The sequence below is a fragment of the Pseudophryne corroboree genome, chromosome 7, assembly GCF_028390025.1.
Source record: "Pseudophryne corroboree isolate aPseCor3 chromosome 7, aPseCor3.hap2, whole genome shotgun sequence".
NCBI classification, from domain to species: Eukaryota; Metazoa; Chordata; class Amphibia; order Anura; family Myobatrachidae; genus Pseudophryne; species Pseudophryne corroboree.
Window position 1 is genome coordinate 506,171,083 of NC_086450.1, and position 17,896 is coordinate 506,188,978.

Consider the following 17,896-nt stretch of genomic DNA (forward strand, 5'->3'; position numbering starts at 1 on the left):
GTTTTGATTATGTTTGTCTGCCATCTTGATAATAAATGTTATGTTTTTGACCAGGATTGATCAGCAAAGTAGTGCTGTTCTTGCCTGTACTAGCTACTAAAGGGATAACTTTGTGCTTTTTTTAAAAAAAATTTTTTAACCTATTATTCGTAATTTTTTCGTAGGTGTTTGTGATGTGTTTGATGCTCTGCGTTTTTTTTTAGTTTTCTTTTTAAAAATGTAACAATAAACTATGTTGGTTTCTAAATGGTTTTTTTTTTTTTTCCTTTTTGGTTTAATGTTCATTTTGATCCTGAATTGAACCCAGGAAATATGTCTTATGCTCCTGCAGTAAGTTGACACCCCCTTTTTTATAAATATATTTGTTATATTTTTTTAGCCCTTTGTTTTTGTCTTATTCAACATATCTGTTTTTTTTTTAAAAAGTGTGTGATGTCAGTCTTTATCGCAGTCGAAGCCCTACCTCCCCAACCCACGCCAGCACTCCCACCCCAACCGCCAGCCCCACAACCACAACCGGCTCCTCATCAACCAAGGCAACGGAGGCGTGCTAGGCCACCAATTTTCAGAACCCGTGTCATACTTTTTGGGATGCCAGATGATGTGGTTGTGCGGAGATACAGGCTGCCACCACATCTAATCCTAGACACTCTCTCCATAATAGAGAGTGATCTGGAGCCTTCAATTCGGTATCCTACAGCAATACCACCATTGACACAATTCCTTGCTGTGTTACATTTTTTGGCTGCAGGGTCTTATCAGCATGTGGTTGGAGACCTGGTTGGCATGTCGCAGGGCCAGTTCAGTAAGGTCCTGCGGCGTGTCTGCCAGGCTTTCCTAAAGCGTGTGAAGCAATTTATTGCTATGCCTTTGGATGTTGGTGCCCTAGATGTGGTGAAGCGGCAATTTGAGGAAGGTGGTAGTCGCTTCCCACATGTTATTGGGGTTGTGGATGGCACACATGTAGCTATTCAGCCACCAAGACATAATGAAGAAATTTTTCGAAACAGGAAACTGTTTCATTCTCTGAATGTAATGGTTGTTTGTGGGCCATCCCTCCAGATCCTTTCCCTGAATGCAAAGTTTCCTGGAAACTCCCATGATGCATATGTCATTAGACAATCAGGGATATGGTACAGATTAAGATCAAGTCAACGAGCAGACATGTGGTTATTGGATGAGTTGGTCAACATTTTTTAGTCATCATTTTTTAAAATTTTGAAAATATACTATTTCTAATTTTGTTTTCTCATCAAACAGGAGACCGTGGATATCCTTGCACCCCCTGGCTCATGACTCCTTACCGTAATCCCAGGCCAGGACCACAGACGGCATTTAACTCCGCGCTTACTGCCACTAGGCAGCTGGTGGAGCGCACAATTGGGGTCCTTAAAGGGCGGTTTCGTGTGCTCCACCGCACTGGTGGCGACATCATGTATTCGCCGGAGATGGCAAGTAAACTAGTGGTCCTGTGCGCTATACTACACAACATCGCGGTAAGGAGTAGCGTAGAGCTTCCTCAGACAGAGGAATTGCCTGATGAGGAGCCAGGGGTTGTCCGACACTTCGGTGGGGGGAGTGTTACACGGAGGGGGAGCCAAGTCAGGGCAAGCATTGTTGCGGAATATTTCAGGTATAGTGTTTTAAGATTCGCTTTTTTTTACAAAAAAAAACCACAGTATGCTTATGTTATTTTTGTAATGTTGACATTTAGTTTGCTATTGTAAGGTCATTGTGTAATGCTTTTGGTGTGTTGGAATCTGTAATGTTTTTTAACAATCAAATCCGTTAACACGTTAAGCTTACAATGTTTTTTTGGCCAAAAAAATACTGTGATGTTGCTAAATAGTGTCCTTATTTTTTTTCGCACCTAAAATCTAGAGATGAGCGCCTGAAATTTTTCGGGTTTTGTGTTTTGGTTTTGGGTTCGGTTCCGCGGCCGTGTTTTGGGTTCGACCGCGTTTTGGCAAAACCTCACCGAATTTTTTTTGTCGGATTCGGGTGTGTTTTGGATTCGGGTGTTTTTTTCAAAAAACCCTAAAAAACAGCTTAAATCATAGAATTTGGGGGTAATTTTGATCCCAAAGTATTATTAACCTCAAAAAACATAATTTACACTCATTTTCAGCCTATTCTGAACACATCACACCTCACAATATTATTTTTAGTCCTAAAATTTGCACCGAGGTCGCTGTGTGAGTAAGATAAGCGACCCTAGTGGCCGACACAAACACCGGGCCCATCTAGGAGTGGCACTGCAGTGTCACGCAGGATGTCCCTTCCAAAAAACCCTCCCCAAACAGCACATGACGCAAAGAAAAAAAGAGGCGCAATGAGGTAGCTGACTGTGTGAGAAAGATAAGCGACCCTAGTGGCCGACACAAACACCGGGCCCATCTAGGAGTGGCACTGCAGTGTCACGCAGGATGTCCCTTCCAAAAAACCCTCCCCAATCAGCACATGATGCAAAGAAAAAGAAAAGAAAAAAGAGGTGCAAGATGGAATTATCCTTGGGCCCTCCCACCCACCCACCCTTATGTTGTATAAACAAAACAGGACATGCACACTTTAACCAACCCATCATTTCAGTGACAGGGTCTGCCACACGACTGTGACTGATATGACGGGTTGGTTTGGACCCACCCCAAAAAAGAAGCAATTAATCTCTCCTTGCACAAACTGGCTCTACAGAGGCAAGATGTCCACCTCATCTTCACCCTCCGATATATCACCGTGTACATCCCCCTCCTCACAGATTATCAATTCGTCCCCACTGGAATCCACCATCTCAGCTCCCTGTGTACTTTGTGGAGGCAATTGCTGCTGGTCAATGTCTCCGCGGAGGAATTGATTATAATTCATTTTAATGAACATCATCTTCTCCACATTTTCTGGATGTAACCTCGTACGCCGATTGCTGACAAGGTGAGCGGCGGCACTAAACACTCTTTCGGAGTACACACTTGTGGGAGGGCAACTTAGGTAGAATAAAGCCAGTTTGTGCAAGGGCCTCCAAATTGCCTCTTTTTCCTGCCAGTATAAGTACGGACTGTGTGACGTGCCTACTTGGATGCGGTCACTCATATAATCCTCCACCATTCTATCAATGTTGAGAGAATCATATGCAGTGACAGTAGACGACATGTCCGTAATCGTTGTCAGGTCCTTCAGTCCGGACCAGATGTCAGCATCAGCAGTCGCTCCAGACTGCCCTGCATCACCGCCAGCGGGTGGGCTCGGAATTCTGAGCCTTTTCCTCGCACCCCCAGTTGCGGGAGAATGTGAAGGAGGAGATGTTGACAGGTCGCGTTCCGCTTGACTTGACAATTTTGTCACCAGCAGGTCTTTCAACCCCAGCAGACCTGTGTCTGCCGGAAAGAGAGATCCAAGGTAGGCTTTAAATCTAGGATCGAGCACGGTGGCCAAAATGTAGTGCTCTGATTTCAACAGATTGACCACCCGTGAATCCTTGTTAAGCGAATTAAGGGCTGCATCCACAAGTCCCACATGCCTAGCGGAATCGCTCCGTGTTAGCTCCTTCTTCAATGCCTCCAGCTTCTTCTGCAAAAGCCTGATGAGGGGAATGACCTGACTCAGGCTGGCAGTGTCTGAACTGACTTCACGTGTGGCAAGTTCAAAGGGCATCAGAACCTTGCACAACGTTGAAATCATTCTCCACTGCACTTGAGACAGGTGCATTCCATCTCCTATATCGTGCTCAATTGTATAGGCTTGAATGGCCTTTTGCTGCTCCTCCAACCTCTGAAGCATATAGAGGGTTGAATTCCACCTCGTTACCACTTCTTGCTTCAGATGATGGCAGGGCAGGTTCAGTAGTTTTTGGTGGTGCTCCAGTCTTCTGTACGTGGTGCCTGTACGCCGAAAGTGTCCCGCAATTTTTCTGGCCACCGACAGCATCTCTTGCACGCCCCTGTCGTTTTTTAAAAAATTCTGCACCACCAAATTCAAGGTATGTGCAAAACATGGGACGTGCTGGAATTTGCCCATATTTAATGCACACACAATATTGCTGGCGTTGTCCGATGCCACAAATCCACAGGAGAGTCCAATTGGGGTAAGCCATTCCGCGATGATCTTCCTCAGTTGCCGTAAGAGGTTTTCAGCTGTGTGCGTATTCTGGAAACCGGTGATACAAAGCGTAGCCTGCCTAGGAAAGAGTTGGCGTTTGCGAGATGCTGCTACTGGTGCCGCCGCTGCTGTTCTTGCGGCAGGAGTCCATACATCTACCCAGTGGGCTGTCACAGTCATATAGTCCTGACCCTGCCCTGCTCCACTTGTCCACATGTCCGTGGTTAAGTGGACATTGGGTACAACTGCATTTTTTAGGACACTGGTGAGTCTTTTTCTGACGTCCGTGTACATTCTCGGTATCGCCTGCCTAGAGAAGTGGAACCTAGATGGTATTTGGTAACGGGGGCACACTGCCTCAATAAATTGTCTAGTTCCCTGTGAACTAACGGCGGATACCGGACGCACGTCTAACACCAACATAGTTGTCAAGGACTCAGTTATCCGCTTTGCAGTAGGATGACTGCTGTGATATTTCATCTTCCTCGCAAAGGACTGTTGAACAGTCAATTGCTTACTGGAAGTAGTACAAGTGGGCTTACGACTTCCCCTCTGGGATGACCATCGACTCCCAGCGGCAACAACAGCAGCGCCAGCAGCAGTAGGCGTTACACGCAAGGATGCATCGGAGGAATCACAGGCAGGAGAGGACTCGTCAGACTTGCCAGTGACATGGCCTGCAGGACTATTGGCATTCCTGGGGAAGGAGGAAATTGACACTGAGGGAGTTGGTGGGGTGGTTTGCGTGAGCTTGGTTACAAGAGGAAGGGATTTACTGGTCAGTGGACTGCTTCCGCTGTCACCCAAAGTTTTTGAACTTGTCACTGACTTATTATGAATGCGCTGCAGGTGACGTATAAGGGAGGATGTTCCGAGGTGGTTAACGTCCTTACCCCTACTTATTACAGCTTGACAAAGGGAACACACGGCTTGACACCTGTTGTCCGCATTTCTGGTGAAATACCTCCACACCGAAGAGCTGATTTTTTTGGTATTTTCACCTGGCATGTCAACGGCCATATTCCTCCCACGGACAACAGGTGTCTCCCCGGGTGCCTGACTTAAACAAACCACCTCACCATCAGAATCCTCCTGGTCAATTTCCTCCCCAGCGCCAGCAACACCCATATCCTCCTCATCCTGGTGTACTTCAACACTGACATCTTCAATCTGACTATCAGGAACTGGACTGCGGGTGCTCCTTCCAGCACTTGCAGGGGGCATGCAAATAGTGGAAGGCGCATGCTCTTCACGTCCAGTGTTGGGAAGGTCAGGCATCGCAAACGACACAATTGGACTCTCCTTGTGGATTTGGGATTTCAAAGAACGCACAGTTCTTTGCGGTGCTTTTGCCAGCTTGAGTCTTTTCAGTTTTCTAGCGAGAGGCTGAGTGCTTCCATCCTCATGTGAAGCTGAACCACTAGCCATGAACATAGGCCAGGGCCTCAGCCGTTCCTTGCCACTCCGTGTGGTAAATGGCATATTGGCAAGTTTACGCTTCTCCTCCGACAATTTTATTTTAGGTTTTGGAGTCCTTTTTTTTCTGATATTTGGTGTTTTGGATTTGACATGCTCTGTACTATGACATTGGGCATCGGCCTTGGCAGACGACGTTGCTGGCATTTCATCGTCTCGGCCATGACTAGTGGCAGCAGCTTCAGCACGAGGTGGAAGTGGATCTTGATCTTTCCCTAATTTTGGAACCTCAACTTTTTTGTTCTCCATATTTTATAGGCAGAACTAAAAGGCACCTCAGGTAAACAATGGAGATGGATGGATTGGATACTAGTATACAATTATGGACGGACTGCCACGGTTAGGTGGTATAAAAAAACCACGGTTAGGTGGTATATATTATAATAATAATACAATTATGGATGGACGGACTGCCTGCCGACTGCCGACACAGAGGTAGCCACAGCCGTGAACTACCGCACTGTACACTGGTTGATAAAGAGATAGTAGTATACTCGTAACAACTAGTATGACACTATGACGACGGTATAAAGAAAGAAAAAAAAATACCACAGTTAGGTGGTATATATTATAATAATAATACAATTATGGATGGACGGACTGCCTGCCGACTGCCGACACAGAGGTAGCCACAGCCGTGAACTACCGCACTGTACACTGGTTGATAAAGAGATAGTAGTATACTCGTAACAACTAGTATGACACTATGACGACGGTATAAAGAATGAAAAAAAAACCACGGTTAGGTGGTATATATTATAATAATAATACAATTATGGATGGACGGACTGCCTGCCGAGTGCCGACACAGAGGTAGCCACAGCCGTGAACTACCGCACTGTACACTGGTTGATAAAGAGATAGTAGTATACTCGTAACAACTAGTATGACACTATGACGGTATAAAGAATGAAAAAAAAACCACGGTTAGGTGGTATATATTATAATAATAATACAATTATGGATGGACGGACTGCCTGCCGACTGCCGACACAGAGGTAGCCACAGCCGTGAACTACCGCACTGTACACTGGTTGATAAAGAGATAGTAGTATACTCGTAACAACTAGTATGACACTATGACGACGGTATAAAGAAAGAAAAAAAAATACCACGGTTAGGTGGTATATATTATAATAATAATACAATTATGGATGGACGGACTGCCTGCCGACTGCCGACACAGAGGTAGCCACAGCCGTGAACTACCGCACTGTACACTGGTTGATAAAGAGATAGTAGTATACTCGTAACAACTAGTATGACACTATGACGACGGTATAAAGAAAGAAAAAAAAATACCACAGTTAGGTGGTATATATTATAATAATAATACAATTATGGATGGACGGACTGCCTGCCGACTGCCGACACAGAGGTAGCCACAGCCGTGAACTACCGCACTGTACACTGGTTGATAAAGAGATAGTAGTATACTCGTAACAACTAGTATGACACTATGACGACGGTATAAAGAAAGAAAAAAAAAAACCACGGTTAGGTGGTATATATTATAATAATAATACAATTATGGATGGACGGACTGCCTGCCGACTGCCGACACAGAGGTAGCCACAGCCGTGAACTACCGCACTGTACACTGGTTGATAAAGAGATAGTAGTATACTCGTAACAACTAGTATGACACTATGACGACGGTATAAAGAAAGAAAAAAAATACCACAGTTAGGTGGTATATATTATAATAATAATACAATTATGGATGGACGGACTGCCTGCCGACTGCCGACACAGAGGTAGCCACAGCCGTGAACTACCGCACTGTACACTGGTTGATAAAGAGATAGTAGTATACTCGTAACAACTAGTATGACACTATGACGACGGTATAAAGAAAGAAAAAAAAATACCACAGTTAGGTGGTATATATTATAATAATAATAATACAATTATGGATGGACGGACTGCCTGCCGACTGCCGACACAGAGGTAGCCACAGCCGTGAACTACCGCACTGTACACTGGTTGATAAAGAGATAGTAGTATACTCGTAACAACTAGTATGACACTATGACGACGGTATAAAGAATGAAAAAAAAACCACGGTTAGGTGGTATATATTATAATAATAATACAATTATGGATGGACGGACTGCCTGCCGACTGCCGACACAGAGGTAGCCACAGCCGTGAACTACCGCACTGTACACTGGTTGATAAAGAGATAGTAGTATACTCGTAACAACTAGTATGACACTATGACGACGGTATAAAGAATGAAAAAAAAACCACGGTTAGGTGGTATATATTATAATAATAATACAATTATGGATGGACGGACTGCCTGCCGACTGCCGACACAGAGGTAGCCACAGCCGTGAACTACCGCACTGTACACTGGTTGATAAAGAGATAGTAGTATACTCGTAACAACTAGTATGACACTATGACGGTATAAAGAATGAAAAAAAAACCACGGTTAGGTGGTATATATTATAATAATAATACAATTATGGATGGACGGACTGCCTGCCGACTGCCGACACAGAGGTAGCCACAGCCGTGAACTACCGCACTGTACACTGGTTGATAAAGAGATAGTAGTATACTCGTAACAACTAGTATGACACTATGACGACGGTATAAAGAAAGAAAAAAAAATACCACGGTTAGGTGGTATATATTGTAATACAATTATGGATGGACGGACTGCCTGCCGAGTTCCGACTGCCGACACAGAGGTAGCCACAGCCGTGAACTACCGCACTGTACTGTGTCTGCTGCTAATATAGACTGGTTGATAAAGAGATAGTATACAATACATACAACAATATACTACTATACTGGTGGTCAGGCACTGGTCACCACTAGTCACACTGGCAGTGGCACTCCTGCAGCAAAAGTGTGCACTGTTTAATTTTAAATTAATATAATATTATGTACTCCTGGGGGCTCCTGCTATAACAACCTGCAGTGCTCCCCAGTCTCCCCCACAATTATTATAAGCTTTGCCTTTTATACATTGATGTGCAGCACACTGGGCTGAGCTGAGTGCACACAGACTGAGTCACACTGTGTGACTGGCTGCTGCTGTGTATCGTTTTTTTTCAGGCAGAGAACGGATATAGCAGAGAACGGATATATTATATTAAAATAAATAAAAGTTAACTAACAACAACTGCACTGGTCACTGTGGTAAACTCTGTCTGACTCTGCACAATCTCTCTCTCTCTTCTAATCTAATTTCTAATGGAGAGGACGCCAGCCACGTCCTCTCCCTATCAATCTCAATGCACGTGTGAAAATGGCGGCGACGCGCGGCTCCTTATATAGAATCCGAGTCTCGCGAGAATCCGACAGCGTCATGATGACGTTCGGGCGCGCTCGGGTTAACCGAGCAAGGCGGGAGGATCCGAGTCTGCTCGGACCCGTAAAAAAAACATGAAGTTCGTGCGGGTTCGGTTTCAGAGAAACCGAACCCGCTCATCTCTACTAAAATCCTGATTATTTAAACAAACACACAAACAAATGAAACTGAATGTTGATCACTTTGTGACTGTCCAGCTGAATGATCACACCAACTGTGGTGAGTACACAGATATGTATCTAAATTTTTAAAAAACTGTGTGTGTGTCTGTGTCTGTGTCTGTGTTTGATTTTTTAACAATTATAATTTTATTTAGTTAAATTTGCTTCTGCGAATGCGTATTTCCGCTCGTGCGAAATAACACTCTGCTCTTCACAGCATTGCAAAGATCAATAAAGTTATTAGAAATGACAGCATAGAATTTGGACCAATCACATGCTAACAGACACTATAAATATATTCCCAAATAAGGAAAACGCCATTGCCATGATGCGTGCGGCACCTTTCACCAGGCGGGAGCTCCGCGTACTGGTTGCGGTGATGGACCGCCGCGTAGGCCGCGTTGGGCGCTTCATCCCAAATCGGGTTAAGCGCGAGGCCTACGCGGAGGTCCGCCACCTACTGCGGTCTCGCGTCCGCAGCAGGCGGACAATCATCCAGCTGGAGAGGAGATGGAGTGATCTCCGCAGGAGGACTCCCGAACTGTTGGCGGAGATCCGCCAGCAAATCAGGGAAATGCATGCACGCAGTAAGTTACATTACATAAGATTATTAGCATAAATTGTGCAAATGTACACTAAGTGGTAGGCTAATTGCAACACTGAGTGAACATTTTTTAAAAATAGGACAGTGTGTGTGGTTAGGGCAAACAGTACTGACTGTAGCAAAGTGTCACCAAACAAGTGTATGTTGTCCAGAATTAATACCCAGGCAGGAAACTGTAACCAAAAACTTGAACAGTGGTGTCTATATAATAAGGTGGCTGGAATAGTGATCAGGTGATGTTGCCTAGACCAATCAATATGACTCAATGGAATAGATTAAGGAATGAGCGTCCAAATAATTGTTTGGACTCATTTTGGTTGCTGTGGGCAACATGAAGAGATTTTAAAAATGTGTTTTTTTTATTAAAAAAAACCACTGTGTCTTTTAAATGGAACAGAACTGTGAGATTTACAATTGTTTAGTATGTAATTTAACATGCTAACTAACTTTTTACAAAATTATCATTATAGGATGACCACAACGGCAAAGACCACATCAGGCACCTTCTCAGCCCCCTTCCCCTTCTCACTCCCCCTCCACTTCCCAGTCCCCCTCCCCTTCTCACTCCCCCTCCACTTCCCAATCCCCCTCAGCTTCCCAGGCCCCCTCAGCTTCCCAATCCCCCTCAGCTTCACAATCACCCTCAGCTTCCCAGTCCCCCTCAGCTTCCCAGTCCCCCTCAGCTTCCCAGTCCCCCTCAGCTTCCCAGGCACCCTCAGCTTCCCAGGCCCACTCCACTTTCCACTCCCCTTCTCAGCCCACCTCTCCTTCTCTTTCTGTGACCCCTTCTCCTCCTTCCCATTCCCCTTCTCCTTCTACTACCAACTCACCTTCTCAGCCCCCCTCACCCTCTATTGGCCTAACATTCTCTCCGCCCCCCTCGCCCTCTCAATCAGACCCACCCTCAGAAATTACTTTCCCAAACCCTCCTCCTTACACCATCTCTCCTCCTTCCCCAAACCCTCCTCCTTCACCCATCCAGCCTCCTTCCCCCATCCCTCCTCCTTCCCCAATCCCTCCTCCTTCCCCCATCCAACTGCCTTCACCACCCACCGAATGGGCAGAAGAAGCCCCTGATGGGGTCAGTGGTGACCCTAATGTTGCTGATGAAAGTAAGTGTTTTTACATTTCATGTCAAAATATGACCTACTTACACTTACAATGTACAAACATGCACTGTTGTACTGTTTAAAATCAGCGAGCAAGGTACACATTTTGAGCTCTTATTGATGGTGTTCATGTTGCATTGATATTTTGAGAGTATCATTATATGTAGTGTTTATGTGTGCAATGTGTTGTGTGTCCACTCTAGGTCGACACTAATTCGTTTGACAGGGTTGCCAGGAATACATAGTTTAATATGTGTTAATTTTTCACAAAATCATTTATAGCTGAGTGCAGTTTAGTATGTTGTTAGTCTTTTACACTTGTGCCTCTCTATTCATAATGTTTGCACTTTCAAAACACATGCTTCACTTTGTTAGCCAGCAGAACAACACAATGATTTGGGGTGTTAAAGTTACACTCAGAAATTGCAAAATTAAAAATATTAAACCTGTTTGACCTTATTTAGGAAACTGAATTTACATGGATTGTGTGCATGCTAGGATATGTAGTCCTTTGGAAGATGTTGATATGCAGTGTGATCATGCAGGACCAAACCTCCTTAAAATTAATTATCCTCAGTCCAGATGGGACAGAATGGCAAAATAGTGTTACATTTACTAAGATGGTAGTTATCTTTAACATGGGATGTTGACCATAGCAACCAATAAGATTATAAATTAAATTGTTATGTCCACTTTTACAAGATAACATGTTTAATTTGTTTGTTTGCTATGGTCTACTTCCCATCTTAAATTGAACTCCCATAGTATTAAATGGACAACATGGTGTGGTTCACTTTCTAATTTATAAAAAAAACATTGCTGAGCAGGATTGTGTATTATGCTACTGATTTAGCCTTAAAGCAGCCATGATGTAGTCACTTAGGCATTAAAGCAGGCCTGTCCAAACTGTGGCCCTCATGCTGGTTTACATTAAAAAAAAACAGCATGCCCTGACACCCATTTTGCATTCTCTGACCACAAAACTGGTAAAAGACATGCTGGTAGATGTAGTTTCACAACAGCTGGAGGACATCAGTTTTGACATGCCTGCATTTAAGGGTGCTTTGTGCCTTTCTTGGATAATAAGTAATGTAATTCAGTTATTAATGTTTATGTTGCATCTTAATTTCAGATGTTGCAGTTGGAGATCCAGGAAGTTTTGGAGGCATTCTTTCAAGAATGCGACAACACCTTGCTGGCTTATTGCGTTGTGTAGATGAATTGGGCAAATTTGCCTGATTTTTTTTAATTTTTAACATTATTAATGTTGCCAAAATTATAACAAAATAAAAAAAAAAAGTTTCAAGTTAACCGGGTGTTGTGCTTATTAATGCAAAAAACGATCAGCAGAATGGCAGGCTGAAATAGTTTACATTAAACATTACTCACATGTAACTTAAGTTTTTAAAATAACAAACTGTTAGGAGATTATTGTGTTAATAAACATGTAAACACCTTCATTCACAAACAACATATTTAAAAAAAAAAAAAAAAATTTTTAAAACATAAAAAAACATTTATTTCAAACACTTTTACATGTTGATGGCCAATTATGGCAACAAAGTGTTAATAATGTTCTTTGGGCTGACTTAATTGTTTAGGAACATTATCAATCATTACACTAATTGGATTCGTAATTGACAAGGGCTTGTTGACTATAAAATGAAAGGGGTAATTTCACTTAATCGCAAAAAGAAACTAATTTGTGCATTTTTCCTTAAAAATGTGAATTTTTATTGATAAATGAGTAAAACTACTACAACTTAGTATTTTTAGGAGGAAATATGTATTTTTGCGAAGGCTTCGCAATGCTGCGATGGTTTCGCATTACTGCGATGTCTTTTGGCGTACGCCCACTTTGTGTAATACTGCGTACGAATGTGCAAACATACGTTGGGGGCGGTTGTTCGCACATTTACTACAATAACGCAACTTTGCGAATATGTTGTGCGAACGAAAAACTGAGCGATCAACTCGGAATGAGGGCCATTGGCTGCTATGGATAACTCCTCACCTGCCCACTCCTCCACTCTTTAGAAGGCTATATACATCTACCTGGCTTGCTCACTGTGTCTTAAATACAAGAGCGTGGCCAATTGCAGTTGTGCATTTTTAAACGTCTCCCCCAAGTCCTGTCCTTGGCGAAACGCGCAACTGACTTATGTTACGTTTCCCCTGTTGTGCACAGACAGTCTCCTGACCTAACCACGACTATCAGTCTACTTACTCCATACATTTGCTCAAAGGTACATACAGTACTGGATTTGGCACTTGCATTTGGGATTTAACAGTTCACACAGTAGCGGATCTTGCTACGGGCACACAGGATTTTTGTCCGGCGCTCCGCCTTCCAGAGGGTGCTGCGGCCATCCAGAGGGCGCCGCCGCCGTGACAAGATCCGCTACTGGTGGTGCCCCCTGGTGCTGGCTGTCACTGCTGTGCGGTGCACGATGACGTCATTGTGCACCGCACGGCATTGTGGAATGGCACATAAACACTAGGGGTCATGATTGACCTCTAGTGTCTATGTGGTGCTATGGAAGAGACGTCATGACGTCTCTCCCATAGATCAGAGGAGCGGCGCCGGTGGCCGGAGACAGAGGGCAGTGGGCAGCAGCGGTTGGGAATCAAGAGCGGGGATGGTGGGAATTAATTAATAATTTATTTAATTTTTAAATGTATTTATGTTTTTGTAAGCTGCGCAAGTAAGGTGCACAAACGGGGGCACAACTGTACTGGGGCAATACCACTGGGGGCACAAACGGGGCACAACTCTACAGGGGGGCATAACTGACAACGCCCCTTTATGAAGCCACGCCCCTAATTTTGCTACAAGGGCTAGAACCGTCCCTGAGTTTACAGTCTGTGTGACTCCGCAGATACCACTGTACTATTGTCTATGTTCTTAGACTGAGGTGTGCACTCTTGTCTGGCGCTCACTGCACTTGGGGCCTAATTCTGAGTTGATCGCAGCAGCAATTTTGTTAGCAGTTGGGCAAAACCATGTGCACTGCAGGACGGGCAGATGTAACATGTGCAGAGAGAGTTAGATTTGGGTGGGGTGTGTTCAATCTGCAATCTAATTTGCAGTGTAAAAATAAAGCAGCCAGTATTTACCCTGCACAGAAACCAAATAACTCACCCAAATCTAACTCTCTCTGCACATGTTACATCTGCCTCCCCTGCAGTACAAATGGTTTTGCCCAATTGCTAACAAACTTGCTGCTGCGATCAACTCAGAATTACCCCCTTGGTTGGAGTGTACGGGTGGTCTTCAGTATGCTGAATGTCGGGATCCCGGCGCACAGAATACCAGCGCCGGGATCCCGACAGCCGGCATACCGACAGCTATTCTCCCTCGTGGGGGTCCACGACCCCCCTGGAGGGAGAATAAATAGTGTGGCGCACGTAGCGCGCCACCGTGCCCGCAAGGGAATTCTTTGCGCTCGCCACACTGTCAGTATGCCGGCGGTCAGGCTCCCGGCGCCGGTATGCTGGTCGCTGGGAGCCCGGCCACCGGCATACCATCCTACACCCGAAGTGTACACACAGGATAGACTACTGTTTAGGACAGTCTATCCTACTAAGGGAAGATTTATCAAAGTGGGTAGAGGTAAAGTACCAATGAATCAGCTCCTGACATTTTTCAAACACAGCCTGTAACATGGCAGTTAGGAACTGATTAGCTGGTAATTAGTAATTACCTCTCCCCCAGACTCAGATAATGGGGGAGATTCAAATGCTTGAAAAGTCAGTTGGGTGTCTGTTTTTTCCTATCTAATAGACAGACACCCAACCGCCACAAAGTAGCGCCCCCCCCCCCCCTTCCCGCGCACTACCAGGATCCTGCGGGAGCGTCCATGATGTCCTGCTGGGTGGAAGAGTCGGCTTGGGGATCCGGAAGGTGACCGCGCTGCTGGCTGCCTGAGTGCATTAACATCATCGGCCTTATCTGAGGAGGGAGTTCTGGTAAGTATTACCATTCTAATGTACTCTAATTAGTTCTGAGTTTATTTTTTACTTTAAAGAAATAATATGCTGGACCTTACCACGGAGTCAGGGACCCATGCATCCTGACTTTACTTCGGGGGTAGAGATATCAATTCTTGAAGATAAAGTGGAGAAGTTTCCCATAGCAACCAATCAGCTACTAACTGTCATTTTATAGACCAGATAATTGATAGCTAAAAGTTGATTCATTGCTATGGCCAACTTCTCCACTTTATCTCTCTCTCAGGATTGATACATCTCCCCCTTTACATGGGCAAGTACATGACAACCTTTTTCCTCCTTTGAGAATTCCCTGAAAAGATAACTTTTCTTGTTTCGCTTGCAGTGAGAGATATATCTGGCTGGGTATGTGTGATCGGCGGTCAGGAGACCGCCAGTCACAATACCGACAGCAGGATCCCGGCTGTTGGATGGCCGGTGGGGGTGAGAGCAATGAAGCCCCTTGCAGTCTCGCCACAGGTTCTATTCCCACTCTGTGGGTGTCGTGGACACCCACCAGTGGGAATAGCCCTCAGCCCCCGGCCAGCATTCTGGTGGCCGGGATCCCTGAAGTAGCTGCACTCACTGCTGCTGCCCAGACCCTGGCTGCCGCTACTCCACTTACATTTGCGGCGGCATCTGAATTAGGAATTAGTGGCGGGGGCGTTAGCTGGCTGGGCGGCACTACAGTAGCGGGCAGAGGCGGATGTGGCCAGTAGCGGATTTACCACCTCTATACGGCCAAGGGAAGGTTGCAGGGGGCCCCAGACAGGACTGTATCATACTTCCTCACCAGCAGTGAACTGACAGCTGCCAGCAGGGATCCGGCGAAGCCCCCTTCGATCCGCTGCCATCCACCCGCCCTTCTCCTCCCTATGCGCTTTGTTTTCACTGGCGGCTGGACTTGTCGGGGCACAGGAAGGCTTCGTGTGCAGACGGTGGTAGTGGAAGAGGGACTGGGGCTGTGGTGACCCGGACACAGCAGGACCAGTTGAAATGCGCCAGGTAGTGGGAGCAGGCAATTATTAGAGATGTGCACTTGAAATTTTTCGGGTTTTGTGTTTTGGTTTTGGGTTCGGTTCCGCGGCCGTGTTTTGGGTTCGACCGCGTTTTGGCAAAACCTCACCGAATTTTTTTTATCGGATTCGGGTGTGTTGTGGATTCGGGTGTTTTTTTTTTAAAACACTAAAAAACAGCTTAAATCATAGAATTTGGGGGTCATTTTGATCCCAAAGTATTATTAACCTCAAAAACCATAATTTACACTCATTTTCAGTCTATTCTGAATACCTCACACCTCACAATATTATTTTTAGTCCTAAAATTTGCACCTAGGTCGCTGGATGACTAAGCTAAGCGACCCTAGTGGCCGACACAAACACCGGGCCCATCTAGGAGTGGCACTGCAGTGTCACGCAGGATGTCCCTTCCAAAAAACCCTCCCCAAACAGCACATGACGCAAAGAAAAAAAGAGGCGCAATGAGGTAGCTGTGTGAGTAAGATAAGCGACCCTAGTGGCCGACACAAACACCGGGCCCATCTAGGAGTGGCACTGCAGTGTCACGCAGGATGTCCCTTCCAAAAAACCCTCCCCAAACAGCACATGACGCAAAGAAAAAAAGAGGCGCAATGAGGTAGCTGTGTGAGTAAGATAAGCGACCCTAGTGGCCGACACAAACACCGGGCCCATCTAGGAGTGGCACTGCAGTGTCACGCAGGATGTCCCTTCCAAAAAACCCTCCCCAAACAGCACATGACGCAAAGAAAAAAAGAGGCGCAATGAGGTAGCTGTGTGAGTAAGATAAGCGACCCTAGTGGCCGACACAAACACCGGGCCCATCTAGGAGTGGCACTGCAGTGTCACGCAGGATGGCCCTTCCAAAAAACCCTCCCCAAACAGCACATGACGCAAAGAAAAAAAGAGGCGCAATGAGGTAGCTGTGTGAGTAAGATAAGCGACCCTAGTGGCCGACACAAACACCGGGCCCATCTAGGAGTGGCACTGCAGTGTCACGCAGGATGGCCCTTCCAAAAAACCCTGCCCAAACAGCACATGACGCAAAGAAAAAAAGAGGCGCAATGAGGTAGCTGTGTGAGTAAGATAAGCGACCCTAGTGGCCGACACAAACACCGGGCCCATCTAGGAGTGGCACTGCAGTGTCACGCAGGATGGCCCTTCCAAAAAACCCTCCCCAAACAGCACATGACGCAAAGAAAAAAAGAGGCGCAATGAGGTAGCTGTGTGAGTAAGATAAGCGACCCTAGTGGCCGACACAAACACCGGGCCCATCTAGGAGTGGCACTGCAGTGTCACGAAGGATGGCCCTTCCAAAAAACCCTCCCCAAACAGCACATGATGCAAAGAAAAAAAGAGGCGCAATGAGGTAGCTGTGTGAGTAAGATAAGCGACCCTAGTGGCCGACACAAACACCGGGCCCATCTAGGAGTGGCACTGCAGTGTCACGCAGGATGGCCCTTCCAAAAAACCCTCCCCAAACAGCACATGACGCAAAGAAAAAAAGAGGCGCAATGAGGTAGCTGTGTGAGTAAGATAAGCGACCCTAGTGGCCGACACAAACACCGGGCCCATCTAGGAGTGGCACTGCAGTGTCACGCAGGATGGCCCTTCCAAAAAACATTCCACAAACAGCACATGACGCAAAGAAAAATTAAAGAAAAAAGAGGTGCAAGATGGAATTGTCCTTGGGCCCTCCCACCCACCCTTATGTTGTATAAACAGGACATGCACACTTTAACCAACCCATCATTTCAGTGACAGGGTCTGCCACACGACTGTGACTGAAATGACGGGTTGGTTTGGACCCCCACCAAAAAAGAAGCAATTAATCTCTCCTTGCACAAACTGGCTCTACAGAGGCAAGATGTCCACCTCATCATCATCCTCCGATATATCACCGTGTACATCCCCCTCCTCACAGATTATCAATTCGTCCCCACTGGAATCCACCATCTCAGCTCCCTGTGTACTTTGTGGAGGCAATTGCTGCTGGTCAATGTCTCCACGGAGGAATTGATTATAATTAATTTTAATGAACATCATCTTCTCCACATTTTCTGGATGTAACCTCGTACGCCGATTGCTGACAAGGTGAGCGGCGGCACTAAACACTCTTTCGG

General features: G+C 45.6%; 1 long non-coding RNA gene across 1 annotated transcript; it reads left to right on the plus strand.

Moving 5' to 3' along the window:
• The first annotated feature begins 1,305 nt into the window (after nt 1-1,305).
• LOC134943951 (uncharacterized) lies at nt 1,306-12,033 on the plus strand. The gene is made up of 3 exons (XR_010181838.1): nt 1,306-1,633; nt 10,129-10,770; nt 11,900-12,033. It is a non-coding gene; the product is annotated as an uncharacterized LOC134943951 (long non-coding RNA).
• The last annotated feature ends 5,863 nt before the right edge of the window (nt 12,034-17,896 follow it).